The sequence below is a fragment of the Gekko japonicus genome, unplaced genomic scaffold, assembly GCF_001447785.1.
Source record: "Gekko japonicus isolate JY-2015 unplaced genomic scaffold, Gekko_japonicus_V1.1 scaffold131, whole genome shotgun sequence".
Classification (NCBI taxonomy): Eukaryota; Metazoa; Chordata; class Lepidosauria; order Squamata; family Gekkonidae; genus Gekko; species Gekko japonicus.
The window spans coordinates 2,016,080-2,029,257 of record NW_015167061.1 but is presented as its reverse complement, the minus strand read 5'-3'; the positions used below and the strand labels follow the sequence as shown (position 1 = coordinate 2,029,257).

At 52.4% G+C, this 13,178-nt stretch overlaps 1 protein-coding gene across 1 annotated transcript in view; it reads left to right on the top strand.

The window, feature by feature from the left end:
- The first annotated feature begins 229 nt into the window (after nucleotides 1-229).
- ARHGEF10L (Rho guanine nucleotide exchange factor 10 like) overlaps nucleotides 230-13,178 on the top strand; it is a 116,088-nt gene continuing 103,139 nt past the window's right edge. The window contains 1 exon segment of the mRNA XM_015412628.1: nucleotides 230-438. The gene's annotated coding sequence lies outside the window, so the exon portion shown is untranslated.

Genomic DNA, 13,178 nt, shown 5'->3' with positions numbered 1-13,178 from the left:
CTCTGACGCGGAGGGGCCGAGAGTGCCGCGGCTTGGCCTCCTCCTCCTCCTGCATATGCATGCCTGCTGCAGCAGGGGAGGGGGCCGGCAGGAAGGACGCCGCTGCCATTGGGTGCCCGGCAGCAGAGTCCGGGCGCCGAGATCAGCTGGGAGCGCCACCGGCCACTGGAGGGAGGGAGGGAGGGGGTCTCCCGGCGAGGCCTACGCGCTCCTCCGCCTCCTCCTCCTCCGGGCAAGTGGGCAGCGGAGGAGAGGCGCCCTAGCCGCGGGGAGCCGTGCGCGCCGGGGCTTTGTGCGCATGGCGGCGGCAGCAGCGAGAGGGCGAGGGCAGAAAGGCGCTGGGTGCCCGCGGCGGGCCAGGGAGCTGCCCGCCGCTCCTCTCTAGCATCACAACAAAGGCGAGAGGAGAGGGCAGAGCGAGCGAGAGAGCGCAGCCGGGTAAGTGGACCGCCCGCCCCTCCCCTCCCCTCCGCCTTTCCGGGCCCCTGGGAGGTCGTGGCAGCAACCGGGCCCCTCCTGCCCGCCCGGGGAGGATCTGGCTGGCTCCGAGCTCCAGAGAGGAGGGAGGGAGCCCTGTCGGTCTGCACTGCAGGAGGAGAACCGCTAGATTCCAGCCCAGGAGCGCCGCACGGAACAGACCCCGCACAAGTATATTTGCCAGATTCTTGGAAAGGGTAGACAGGATACATCAGAATTTGTTAAAAGAAACGAAAAGAAAGGATTTTGTATGCTGGGGGGAAAGCAGTGGTGCAGAGACGCGAAAACAACGCCGTGGAACGTCATAAAAATGCAAAGTGTGAGGAGTAACACAGGAGTAACAGATGAGACGGGGCTTTTGTTCGGGGTCTGCAGAAAGCCCTGCAGCACAGCAATCCCCCCCCCCCCCCCCCCCCCCCCCCTGTTCCTGCTACGCAGAAGGGTGACCTTTCTCCGGCCAGCAGAAGTGGCAGGCACCTGACAAGGAGCTGGTTTATATTTAACCGCGCTGGGGTGTCAAGAAGTCCCAGCCTGGAACCGTGGGGGGAGGGGAGCAGGAGAAAGCATGTGCCCGTGTTTTGTATGCCATGTGCGTCTTGGCAAATGTGGGGAAGGTCCAGGGATGGGAGAGCAGTCATTGTGCACTGGTAGTGCATTGTGAACTGCAGTAATTGTGAGCTGGCCGCGGTGGCTCAGAGGTTAAGACACTGAGCTGCAGACTGGAAGGTCTGTAGTTCGGCAGTTCGAGACCCGAGTGCCGCGTGATGGAGTGAGCTCCCGCCTCTGGCCCCAGCTCCTGCCAAGCTAGCAGTTCGAAAGCAAGAAATTGCAGGTAGATAAATAGGTGCCGCTTCGGTGGGAAGGTCACAGCGTTCCGTGTGCCTTGGCGTTTAGTCATGCCGGCCACATGGCCATGGAAACATCCTCGGACAGTGCTGGCTCTTCGGCTTGGAAACGGAGATGAGCACCGCCCCCTAGAGTCGGATTCAACTGGCTTTTGAGCAAGGGAAATCTTTACCTATAGTTCTCACCAAAGATGTTGCTGGAAGATAGCACTGCTGATACCCCCCACCCCTCTGAAGAGCAGCCAGGTAGCTCCAAAAGAGGGGCTGAAAGAGGCTTTGAAAGGAATCCCCTAAAAGTGTTTTGCTTCTGTTTATTTAGGAGACTTTATACTCCCATTCCAATTTGGCAGTTGTTCAGAGGAGCTCAGAACTGCTCACAGCTCTAATTGCAAAATAATAAACAGAACACTCATGCTAACCCCCCCCCCCCACGATTTCTTAAAAGCTGGGAAAGTACATATCGCCACAGAGTTACGAGTGTTGGACTAGTATGTGGCCGATCCAGGTTCGAATCCCCACTCTGCCGTGGAAGCTTGCTGGGTGACCTTGGGCTAGTCACCCTCTCCCAGCCTAATCTACCACACAGGGCTGTTGTGAGGATAAAATGAAGGAGAGGAGAATGAGGTAAGCTGCTTCGGATCCCAACCGGGCGGGGGGGGGAGGTGGGGTATAAATGAAGGAAATAGACATGTTAAAATAAAGTGCAGTGTAAAAGCAGGGGAGGAGTTTAGATTTAAAAGGCCTGCGATAAACCCGTTTTCAGTCGTTTTCAGTGGCTGCTGGAAGTGAAGGTTTCATACATAATCCGTGGAGAAGCAAACCCCAGAGGCTGACCTTGCCATCCTAAGCAAAGTTACACACACACTTCTAAGAAGAAGAAGAGATTGGATTTATAACTTGCCCTTCACTACCCAAAGGTGCCTCAGAGCGGCTCACAGACTCCTTTCCCTTCCCCTCCCCACAACAGACACCCTGTGGCGGGCGGGACTGAGAGAGCTCTGACAAAAATGACTCTTTTTCAAGAACAGCTCTTATCAGAACTACGGCTTGCCCAAGGTCACCTAGCTGGGTGCATGTGGAGGAGTGGGGAATCAAACCTGGTTCTCCCAGATTAGAGTTCACGCACTTAACCACTACACCAAACTGGCTCTCTAAGTCCCTGAAGTCAATGGCTTAGAAGAATCTGGCTCTTTTGAGGGTGGCAGCTGAGAAAGCCCCCGTCAAATGTCCCTCCACCCCTGTGGCTTGCTGCGGCTGGGCCTCCTCAGTCAACTTCAGGGTGCAGGTGGGTGTATGGACGGACGGAGCCTGCCCTGCTGTAATTTGTTAGTATTTGGTGGTCAGAGGTCTACTGCCTCTGCACCTGAAGTAATTGCCAACATGCCTGCGTCCTCCAGTTACAAAGACTCACCAGACATTGCCACGTCTCGTGGCTGCAAATTTGTATGCGCTGGGTGAGGAAAGTTCTTTCTTTGATCTGTCCTGAAACCACTGATTTCCAGACTGTGTGCCATGAGAAACCCACTGGTTATATAAGAAAAGATTCCTGTGAGCCAAACATACCTGTTCTGCACAGGAGGCTGCCTGCTCCACCTCTGCATGACTCTTTGCTCAGACCTTGCCTCCTTCCTTTCATTCGAAGTGACTGTGGTGGTGATAACTCTGCCACACTCCTACTTTGGGTGTGACGGGGGAATTCGTAGAGACACCGGAGAGTTCCCTGTCCTCAGAGGAGGCTGCCTGCCTGTTAGGTCTCCTTACAGGTCACTGCTCCATCCTTGCCTTCTTCCGGTCAGAGTAGACACGATACTGGGACACGCAGACCACGGGTCTGAGTCTTGGTAAGGCTGCTCCATGCGTTCCTATGGGGCTCAGTGCTGGAGGTTCAGTCCGTGGCCTCTCTGACTACCTGGAGAACAGCTAATATTGAACGAAGAGAAGAAGAAGAGGAAGATGAGATTGGATTTATACCCCACCCTTCACTACCCGAAGGGGTCTCAGAGCAGCTTACAAACTCCTTCCCCTTCCCCTCCCCACAACAGACACCCTGTGAGGTAGGTGGGGCTGAGAGAGCTCTGACAGGAACTGCTCTTTTTCAAGAACAGCTCTTATGAGAACTACGGCTTGCCCAAGGTCGTCCAGCCAGGTGCAAGTGGAGGAGGAGTGGGGAATCAAACCCGCTTCTCCCAGGTTAGAGTCCGCACACCTAACCACGACACCAAACTGGCTGGTTGGTCTGTCTCCGTGGAAGGCAGCTTGGTGGATCTATCCTGGTGACTTGGGGTGCCTTGGGCAGAGCACCCGTTTTATATCCCGAAGGGTTTGAGGTTCAGGGAAAGGGTCTTGGCGAGCAGGCGCTGGGGAAGACCTGGGAAGGGCGGCTGCCAATTTAGGCTTCACCTTAGTTCAAGGCTGCTTCTTATTTTCATAGGTCACAAATGGGCCGATAAATCGGCTACTGACAGGTAAATGTAGGACACAATACAGATGCTTCACAAAATAGTGATGTGTAAAAAATATCCTTGCTCATTGTAACTCGGCTTTTTGCGAAGGCTTTATTCAAGTTTTAATGCAGGATTCTTATTGAATGTGCCTTAAGTCCACCTAGCCCCCTTACTAATAAACGTTATGATTTTCTTTTTCCTCTGAGTGCTCAGCCCTCAAGTACAGAAATTATCAGTCAGGATCAGTTTCCAAATGCTTGGAACTTTTGAAAGAAAGGGGTGTACAGTGAAGGGCCCTCTGAACGCGGGCCAAATGCTGCTCCCTCTCACGTTGTTGTGGATTAGAGACTGTAGCTTCAGTCAAGCTTTGCCCCCCCACCCCAGGAAATAAATGATTCACTGAAACTTGGCTGCAACAGGCAGCGTTCATGTTATAGGACCTCAACCTTAGAATTGTTTTTTAAAGCACCAGAGACTTGGGAGAGGAAAACCTGGGCTCCTGAGGGCAGCCATCTGTGGAACAGGGATCAGAAATCCATCACCCGGGGCTCTGGGGCACCCGGAAAGGATGTTATGTTTTTCTCTCCTCTCCATCTGCTTAACCTTTGGACTCTCTGCCCGCCTCTGGTTTGGAAAGAGGGCAGTGGCCGGATGCCTCCTAAGCCCAGAACGACTGTAGTTAATTTGGCGTGTTGTGAGTTGGGCTCAGGTATGTAGGTCCCTGACCATATAGGGCTTTCAAGGTAAGAACCAGCACCTTGAAATGAATCCGGTATGCTGTTGGCAGCCAGTGCAACGCCTTCAGCACAGGCTGGATGTGCTCCCATCTAGAGAGCCCCATCAAGAGCAGATCTAGAGACTCCTTTTGTCCAGTGCTGCAGTCCAGCCCTGACTTCCCTTCTTGGGAGTGCTCTAGGCTGTTGCACAGCAGAGAGGCTGGCCGGAGAGGTTTCTCTGACCCGAGCCTGCTGTTGCAGCCATTGTCCTGCCTCCAGTCTTCTGGAACCTCTCAGCCAGTGACTAGTGGAGGGGGAGAAGTTCCAGCTTCTCAGCTGTAGGAGAAGGCAGTGGGAGGCGGCTTACGTGGCCCTGTGGCCCGGAAGTCACAAGAAGAGCCTGCCACCATGGCCCCCCCAGTGGCCACCTGGATGCTCCCAGGAAGCCCCCAAGCAGGGCCTGAAAGCCAGAAGCCCGTCTCTTTTCTTTTCCTCCTGGAGCTGGCATCAAGAGGTAGACTGCCTCTGCACGTAGAGGTTCTGTTCTTAACTTCCGTTCCTTATAATGCAAGAAAAGCCTTGTTGGCTCTGGAAAAAGGTCCCTATAGGCCAGCATCCCTAATAGTGGACTGTCTGATGCTTCTGGGAGCAGAGCATGGATGCAAAAGCCCTCCTTTGTCCCCAGCAAGAGAGGTAGCCTGCCCTTGAACCTGGAGGTTCCATTTAGCTGTTGCAGTTTCATAGCCGTGGGACTGATGTGCAGGAATACTAGGGATCCAACCTCAGGCTAGCTGTGCAGTACGGGCAGCACAGTGGGGACAGCTGAAATGTAGAGGAGGGCCACTTGGGTCAGGCCTCTAAGTCTGTATTTGGAGAAGTAGGACCGCCTGGCAGTTTGGCTGCAGGAGCCAGTACAGGCGGATGTCAGCTGTGACAAGGAGAAGGAAATGCTGAATGGAGAAAGGAGAGAGGGTGCTCAGGGACAGGGGAGACCCCCCACCGTCTGGCTCTCATCCCCCACCTTCAGCAGTCAAGAGTCACTCTGCGTCTGAATGTGGAGTTCTGTTTTGTCAAAAGGCCTCCCTGAATTTCTCTGCTTCATTTTGAGAACTCCTGTGGCAAGAAGTTCCACAGGCAAACATTCTGATGTTGGTGAAGGAGTACGGCTTAGCCGCTGATGGCTCCTTGGGGCTTCCCAGAAACCCACACCTCGGCTTGTCTGCTGTGGACCTCCTTTTACTGTCCCTCTTTCCCCCTTCCTCTTTCCAGATCAGATACAGCCAGTCTGGGGGAGGCAGTCAGTGAGCGGCCTTGTGCCTTTCAGAGCTGTTCTCTCAGGAGCGGTTCTTGAAAGGGCTCTCTCAGCCCCACCTACCTCACAGGCAGTGCTCCCTCTAAGCTGTGGAGTCTTGTGAGCAAGAATTCTACTTTGTGAGCTCCTGGGGCATTAAAAGTTGTGAGCGAGTGATTTGGCTGCTGCACAAACTAGTTTGCTCTGGAGCCCTCCTTCCTGAGCTAAAGCAAAAACGTGTGAGCCGGCGGCTAAAAAAAACTGTGAGCTAGCTCACACTAACTCAGCTTAGAGGGAATACTGCTCACAGGGTGTCTGTTGTGGGGAGGGGAAGGGAAAGGAGTTTATGAGCCGCTCTGAGACGCCTTTGGGTAGTGAAGGGCGGGGTATAAATCCGATCTCTTCTTCCCCCCATTTGTTTGGTAACGATGGGACCACGAGCCGGGTGCATTGGCTCTTTCCATGTCTGAAGGGGACGGTGAGGTTGTCCTCACCTGAAGCCAGGTGCTTGGAGCACCTGGTCAGTGTAACTCAGTGACCTTCCAGGGAGCATCAATGACTACCCCTCTCCTAAATTCAGGTGGGCGGCCGTGTTGCTCTGAAGCAGTAGAACAAAGTTTGAGGAGGTGTTTGAGGAAGTGTGCGCGTGCACGAACGCTCATACCTCGGATAAAACTTTGTTGGTCTTAAAGGTGCCCTTGGAGTCAAGCTTTGTTCTGTGCCTCTCCTAGTAATCTTTCGCTGCTTCCCTGTGGGTTGTGCGTTGCTGGACCAGGGGACTCATGTCCGTGTTTGAGCCAGCGCGTCCCCCTCCCCTTTCGCGCCTTGGATCATCCAGTGCAAAGCTGGCAAAGTCTAATGTCTGTGATAGGTCGGTGAGGGGATATAAAAGTCCCTTGTCCTCGCTATGCCTCTCAGTCCAGCCCTCAGCACATTTGGGTGAGGGATGAATCTACATTTCGAGAGCCGGCTGCTTGGATCAGAAAATCCCCATTTTGATTTGTGTTCTCCCTGGGATTTGGGCGTCCGTTTCCATGTCCTGGTGCCAAACGTCCCCCATAAAAACACATGCGTTTGCAACATTATTGTTGTGCCACCTGGGTAAAAATTGTGTAAAATGTTTTTTTTAAAAATAAGGATCATCCAAAACAGCAACAGAAATGAGCCAGCTGGCAGACAAGGACGGTGTCAGCAGCACTCAGAATAAAAAAATAAAATGAAAATGGCCCCGTTGGCTTCCCCGTCCCTGATTTGGCTGTTTGCCCCTCTAGGGGGCCATAGGGTGGCATGGCTGAACCGGCACAGAGTCAGGAGAGTTTCTGTTAGCATGTCCAGATCGCACCCCTAAACCATAGAACACAGTCCTGGGCGAGGGTGGAATGAAGACGCTGCAGGCCGTGCCGGAGAGCAGAGTGTTTGGACCCAGCTGGGAGCAAGGGCTGGACTCGGACATTCTTGGCTCCCAGAGATGTTTGGTTTCTTAACTCCTCCCGTAGCAACAATCTGGGTGTTGTCAGAAGTTCTGTGTTTTGGAAGGTTGTCCATTATTCCTGGTCATCCACGCCATGCTGCATGACACGACTGCCTCTTTCTTTTCCGGGTTGCTTCTGTGACCTGTTTTCTGTGGGGCTGACATGGCAGAGTAAAGGAATGAAGGGGAGTCCTGAGGACTTCATTGCCAGACTGCTGTATTCTTGTGTTTTCCATGCTGCCTTCCCATCTTTTTAAAGACCTGGCAACTTTAGTGGCGATTTCCTGGCTTCCAAGGCAACTGCAGTGCCAGCTCACGCTGTCTGGATTGGCAGTGCCACCAATGTAGGTAGTTGGAAAAGTGGTCCTCAAGGCAGTTGACGGGCTGTTTCAAGGATTTGGGGTGCCCTGGGATATATGCCTCCCAATGCCTGCCCACTAAGCATGCTGCCTCCTCATGTGTGCATCTCTCACATACACGCACACAGTCTTCCTGAAGGAGGGGGCAGAGCATCTCTAGAATGATAAAAGGGTCGGAACACTTTCCCTATGAAGAAAGGTTAAGGCACTTGGGGCTCTTTAGCTTGGAGAAACGACAGCTGAGGGGTGACAAGATCGAGGTTTATAAGGTTATGCATGGGATAAAGCAGGTGGAGAAAGAAGTCCTTTTCTCCCTTTCTCACAAGACAAGAACTCGTGGGCACTCCATGAAATTGCTGAGCAGTCATGTTAGAACAGATAAGAGGAAGTACAAAGAGTGATTAACACATGGGATTCACTGCCACAGGAAGTGGTGGCGGCTACAAACATGGACGGCTTCAAAAGGGAATTGGATAAGCATACGGAGCAGAGGTCCATCAGTGGCAATTAGCCAGTGCCACGAGGTATAGATAGGAACTCTCAGGCTGGGACAAGTGATAGGCTTACCAAGTACTTACCTTGAATTGGCGGGGGACACATACGTCTTGTCAGGAACATTCCCTCGCAGAAAACAAACGCTCCGCACCATGCCGTCGCCCAGACGTGACACCAGCACGCTGGGCACGTAGCTGTGTGACGCTCTGGTAACTCCGGCAACTCGAGTTTCCAGCTCCATTGCCAGAGTGTCGCCCAGCTACGTGCCCAGCGTGCTGGCGTCACGTCTGGGCGACGGCATGGTGCGGCGGGGGGCTGTTCCACCGAGGGGGGTTCCGGCCGGGAACCATGTGTTCCCCGCCGATTCGAAGGAAGGTAGTTGGTAACCCTAACAAGTGATGCTCTGTATCCTTGGTGCTTCGTAGGGGGCAGCATTGGGGGGGGGCTTCTGGTGTCCTGGGCCCACTGCTGGACCTCATGAAGGCACCTGCTATCTTTGGCCACTGTGTGACACAGAGCGTTGCACTAGATGGGCCATTGGCCTGATCCAACACTGGCGTCTCTTCTGTTCTTATCACTCCTCCCTGCACTTTTCAGCCGCACTTCTTGCTGGCTGGTCCCACTCGCTTGCGGTGCTTCTCCCAGCATGAAGTGGGAGGTCGCCCCAGGGGCCAGTGCACGGGCTTCTGCGTTGGTCCCCTGTTCTGGGGGGAGCTGATGGGCCAGGCATCGCTGGTTAGTGGTGGGTCCTTTTCCTTTCCTTTTCTTTGTGTGTGTGTAGAAGTGGGGAGATTATTATTATTTTTTTAATGTTATCTTCTGAACTCTCTCCTGCCGCCCACTGCCGGGCTTCAGGGCAGTCCCCTGCAGATTGCTTTCCGCCGCCCCCCCGCCCCCAGCCACTGGGCCCTTGCCCATTCATTTTGCAATCTGATTTTTATGAGCACAGCTGTGCTTAAGTGACACAGCAAAATAAACAGTTATCATCAAAGTGTAAATGAACTAATAAAAAAAAAATAACAAGCAAACGGTGGGACGGCCATAACGAGCAAACGGTGGGACGGCCAGGGTGCTGCTGCTGCTGCTGCTTAAAGGACCAGGCTGGTGACGGGGAGCCAGAGGGAGCCGGAGGAAGACTGCCAGTGTTTGCTGGAACTGGATGGGCCGGCTGTTGAGTAAACAGGGCCTTCTTGGAATAGAGGTCTGTCTTGAGAGCCAGTTTGGTATAGGGGTTAAGTGCGCGGACTCTAAACTGGGAGAACCGGGTTTGATTCCCCACTCCTCCTCCACATGCACCTGGCTGGAGGGCCTTGGGCAAGCCGTAGTTCTGACAAGAGCTGTCCTTGAAAAAGAGCAGTTTCTGTCAGAGCTCTCTCAGCCCCACCTACTTCACAGGGTGTCTGTTGTGGGGAGGGGGAGGGAAAGGAGCTTGTAAGCGTCTCTGAGACACCTTTGGGTGGTGAAGGGCAGGGTATAAATCCAATCTCTTCTCTTTTTCTTCTTCTTAAGTGCTGTGCGGAATCCCGGTTTTCATTATGCTTTCATTAGAGCAAAGCGGGTCCTTGTGTGCAGTGGCCCCCGTGAGGCAGTGTGTGATCCTGTTGTGAGGGCAGCACAGCCTCAGGCTTTGACTTCACTGGGCGGGGGGGGGTAATCTTTGCCCAAGTGGGCAGCCACTCCTTCCTTTAATGGAGGGATCGATGCTGGCCTTCCCTGTGCATTTGCCCCTCCCCAGTCTAATCCCGGGAGAAGAGCAGGGCAGAATCATTAAACCGTTTTCATAGGTTTGGCTTGGAAAGGCTCTATCCTGCAACTTAAGAACATAAGAGATGCCAATGTTGGATCAGGCCAATGGCCCATCCAGTCCAACACTCCATGTCACACAGTGGACCTCCATATGCTTATCTAATTCCCTCTTATAAGAACATAAGAGAAGCCAATGTTGGATCAGGCCAGTGGCCCATCCAGTCCAACACTCTGTGTCACACAGTGGCTAAAAGTACCAGGGGCCATCAGGAGGTCCAGCAGTAGGGCCAGGAGACCAGAAGCCCTCCCACTGTTGGCCCCCCCAAGCACCAAGGATACAGAGCATCCCTTGCCTCAGCCTGAGGGTTCCTAATCTATACCTTGTGGCTAATAGCCACGGATGGACCTCTGCTCCATATCCTTATCCAATTCCCTCTCATAAGAACATAAGAGAAGCCAGTATTGGTTCAGGCCAATGGCCCATCCCGTTCTACACTCTGTGTCACGCAGTGGCCAAAAATACCAGGTGTCATCAGGAGGTCCAGCAGTGGAGCCAGGACACTAGGAGCCCTCCCACTGTTGTCCCCCCCCAAGCACCAAGAATACAGTGCATCACTGCCCCAGACATAAGAACATAAGAGAAGCCAATGCTGGATCAGGCCAAAGGCCCATCCAGTCCAACATTCTGTCACACAGTGGCCAACAATACCAGGTGCCCTCAGGAGGTCCAGCAGTGGGGCCAGGACACTAGAAGCCCTCCCACTGTTGCCCCCCCCCCCCGAGCACCAAGGATACAGAGCATCACCCGCCCCAGCCTGAGAGTTCCTAATGTGGCCACTGAAGGGCCTCTGCTCCATTTGTTTATCGAATTCCCTCTTGAAGTCCTCCATGCTTGTAGCCGCCACCACCTCCCGTGGCAGTGAGTTGTCTCTACCACATGATGCTGCTTAATATGGAAAGGAACGAGGGAGAGGTGTACGTTCTGGCTTTACACTCTGGCTTTACACTCTGGCTTTACAAACCAGTTCAGGCCTTAACCCAGTGAAGGCTTGTGTGTTTAAATCATCATAGCTTTGGGAAGGAATGTTGACGGGGCCTCAGCACACCACTTTGAGAGGTGCCCGTTTGGTTTTTGGAAGGGTTCAGATCGGTGCCCCTGAGAGAGGACTGATTCACTCATGGGGATCATGGGGGGAGGGGCCCTCTCCTCCTCACGTTTTTCTGCCTGATTTTTTTTGCTGACTTCATGGCTTCGTGGAATTTTGCTGCTGTTTTATTCACTGCTTTCCCACTGCAGTTTTAGGTCTTCTTATTTAGCATTTGGATTGTACTCATCGAGCCATTCCATTCCATTTATTTATTTTGCAATCTGTATTTTAAAACGTTTCAAATAAATAGCATCTCACTTGACAGTTTTCCAGCCACCTCTGAAATCCTCCCCGCGGAGGAGGGTGCTGGGAGGAGCTGCCCCGGCTATTCCACCTGTGGTCTTCCGCCCTTGCCTGCGGTGGCCCATCTGCACCCGTAGGTCGAATGCGTATTTGAGTGAGGAATGTGTCTGTGTGAATGGTGCCTCCAGAAGGAACGAGCCCAGAACCGAGACACCTAGCGATCCGTCTGTAGCCTAGAGTTCGATAAGGCCAAGTGTTGGATGGGAGGCATGGTTGTTAAGTGAGGTGTGATTCCGGCTCAGTCGTTTGCTGCTTCTGGTGTTTTCTCCTAATTGGAATCTTGAACAAATGGACTTCCCCAAACGCTCCCATTGCTCAGAGGGCTGGAAGTTCTTTGGACTGGGAGGATGTCTTGTCTTAGCAGTAGCTGAGACTATTACAGGAAACGGACAGCCTCTAAGGCACCATTAAAAACAAAAATGTACCAATTAATTCAGTGTCGTCTTGGCTCCTGGGATGAGCCAGGTTCTATTCCGCAGTGCTTTATACAGCATACCCTTCGCTAAATGAAGAAGACAGGCTTTTAAAATGAATTATTGCCAAATGACTGACTGCACATTTCTGTATATTTTGCTGGCATAAAGTTATCTGGAAGGCACTTTCTTTTTTATGCAAATGCTGTAAATTTCAATGCTTTTATCAAAAAGAGCACACATCGCAGTAAAAAAAATGCTTACGAACTAATTACATTACAATAAAGTTAAAATAGGCCAATAAATGGGCTCATAGTACAATCAAAACAAAGCGACAGGCTTCTAGGCGCAGTGACTTCAGTAGGTATTGAAAGGCATGCACTGCAAATCCTTGCAACAGATCTCCTCAAGTCATTGGCTGATCCACTGTGATGTCATGGAATGCTGACGGCAGTAGAGCTATCAGCAGCAGAATGTGGACAATGGCTTAAACTTCTGGATAGAAAGTGAAAAGTCAGTTGGGCTCGGAGGGGAACTGCAAGCAGGGCCTAGAGCAGGGCTGTCGAACTCATTTGTTACGAGGGCCGGATGTGACATAAATGAGACCTTGTTGGGCCGGGCCATGTGTGTCATAAAATGTAATGCCAGGTAGCGGAGAGATAAACTTTATAAAGGACACAAACACAAAGATTTTTTTTACTTAAAATAAAAAACATGCTTAAAACATTAGCTCTGTAAGCTGCAAACCTGCTTTTGATTTATTGACATTCACTACAGAAATCTCATGCTCTGAGTTCTGAGTCTAGGACCCAGGTTAAAATATGAAGTGGCTGAGAGATTAAGAGAGTCTGGCGAAGCAAGCGATGATGCAGCAGCAGAAGAACTGGAAGCAGGAGATGGCCAGTTCCACTGTGGGCCTGAGGGAAGCCCTCCGGGGCCTGATGTGGCCCTTGGTCCGCGTGTTTGACACCCGTGGCCTAGAGGACACAGAAGAGGCAGTGCTCTTTGCAGCGGAAAGCAGTCTTAAAGTTAACAGAGACCGCGCGTTGGCAGCCCTTGCTGAATCTTCTTTTGGATGTCTCGCGGCTACAAAGAGTTCAGAAACCTCTTTGCTCCTCGACAGCCGCCATACGGTCGCCACCTGACTGGTTTTCTCTCAAGCTATTTAGCCTTAAAAAAAAAAATCCCAAAAGCCATCTGGCTCCTGCAAGCGAGCCAGGGATGGGAAAGAATTATCAGACTAATTTCCTCTCCAAACTCGTAGAAAATAACTGGTGGAAATTGCTAATTGCTCTGGGATTTTTTTTAAAAAAAAGAGGGAGAGAGACAGAGACAGCAAGAAACGGTGGCTGCAGGACAAATAAGTTGCTGCCGTTGCAAAGCCTGGTGGAGGAGAGCAGCAGCAGCTGTGAGAAAATGCCTGCAGTATCTGTGCTTGCTGGATGCCGCCATATGCCCCCCCCCCCCGGA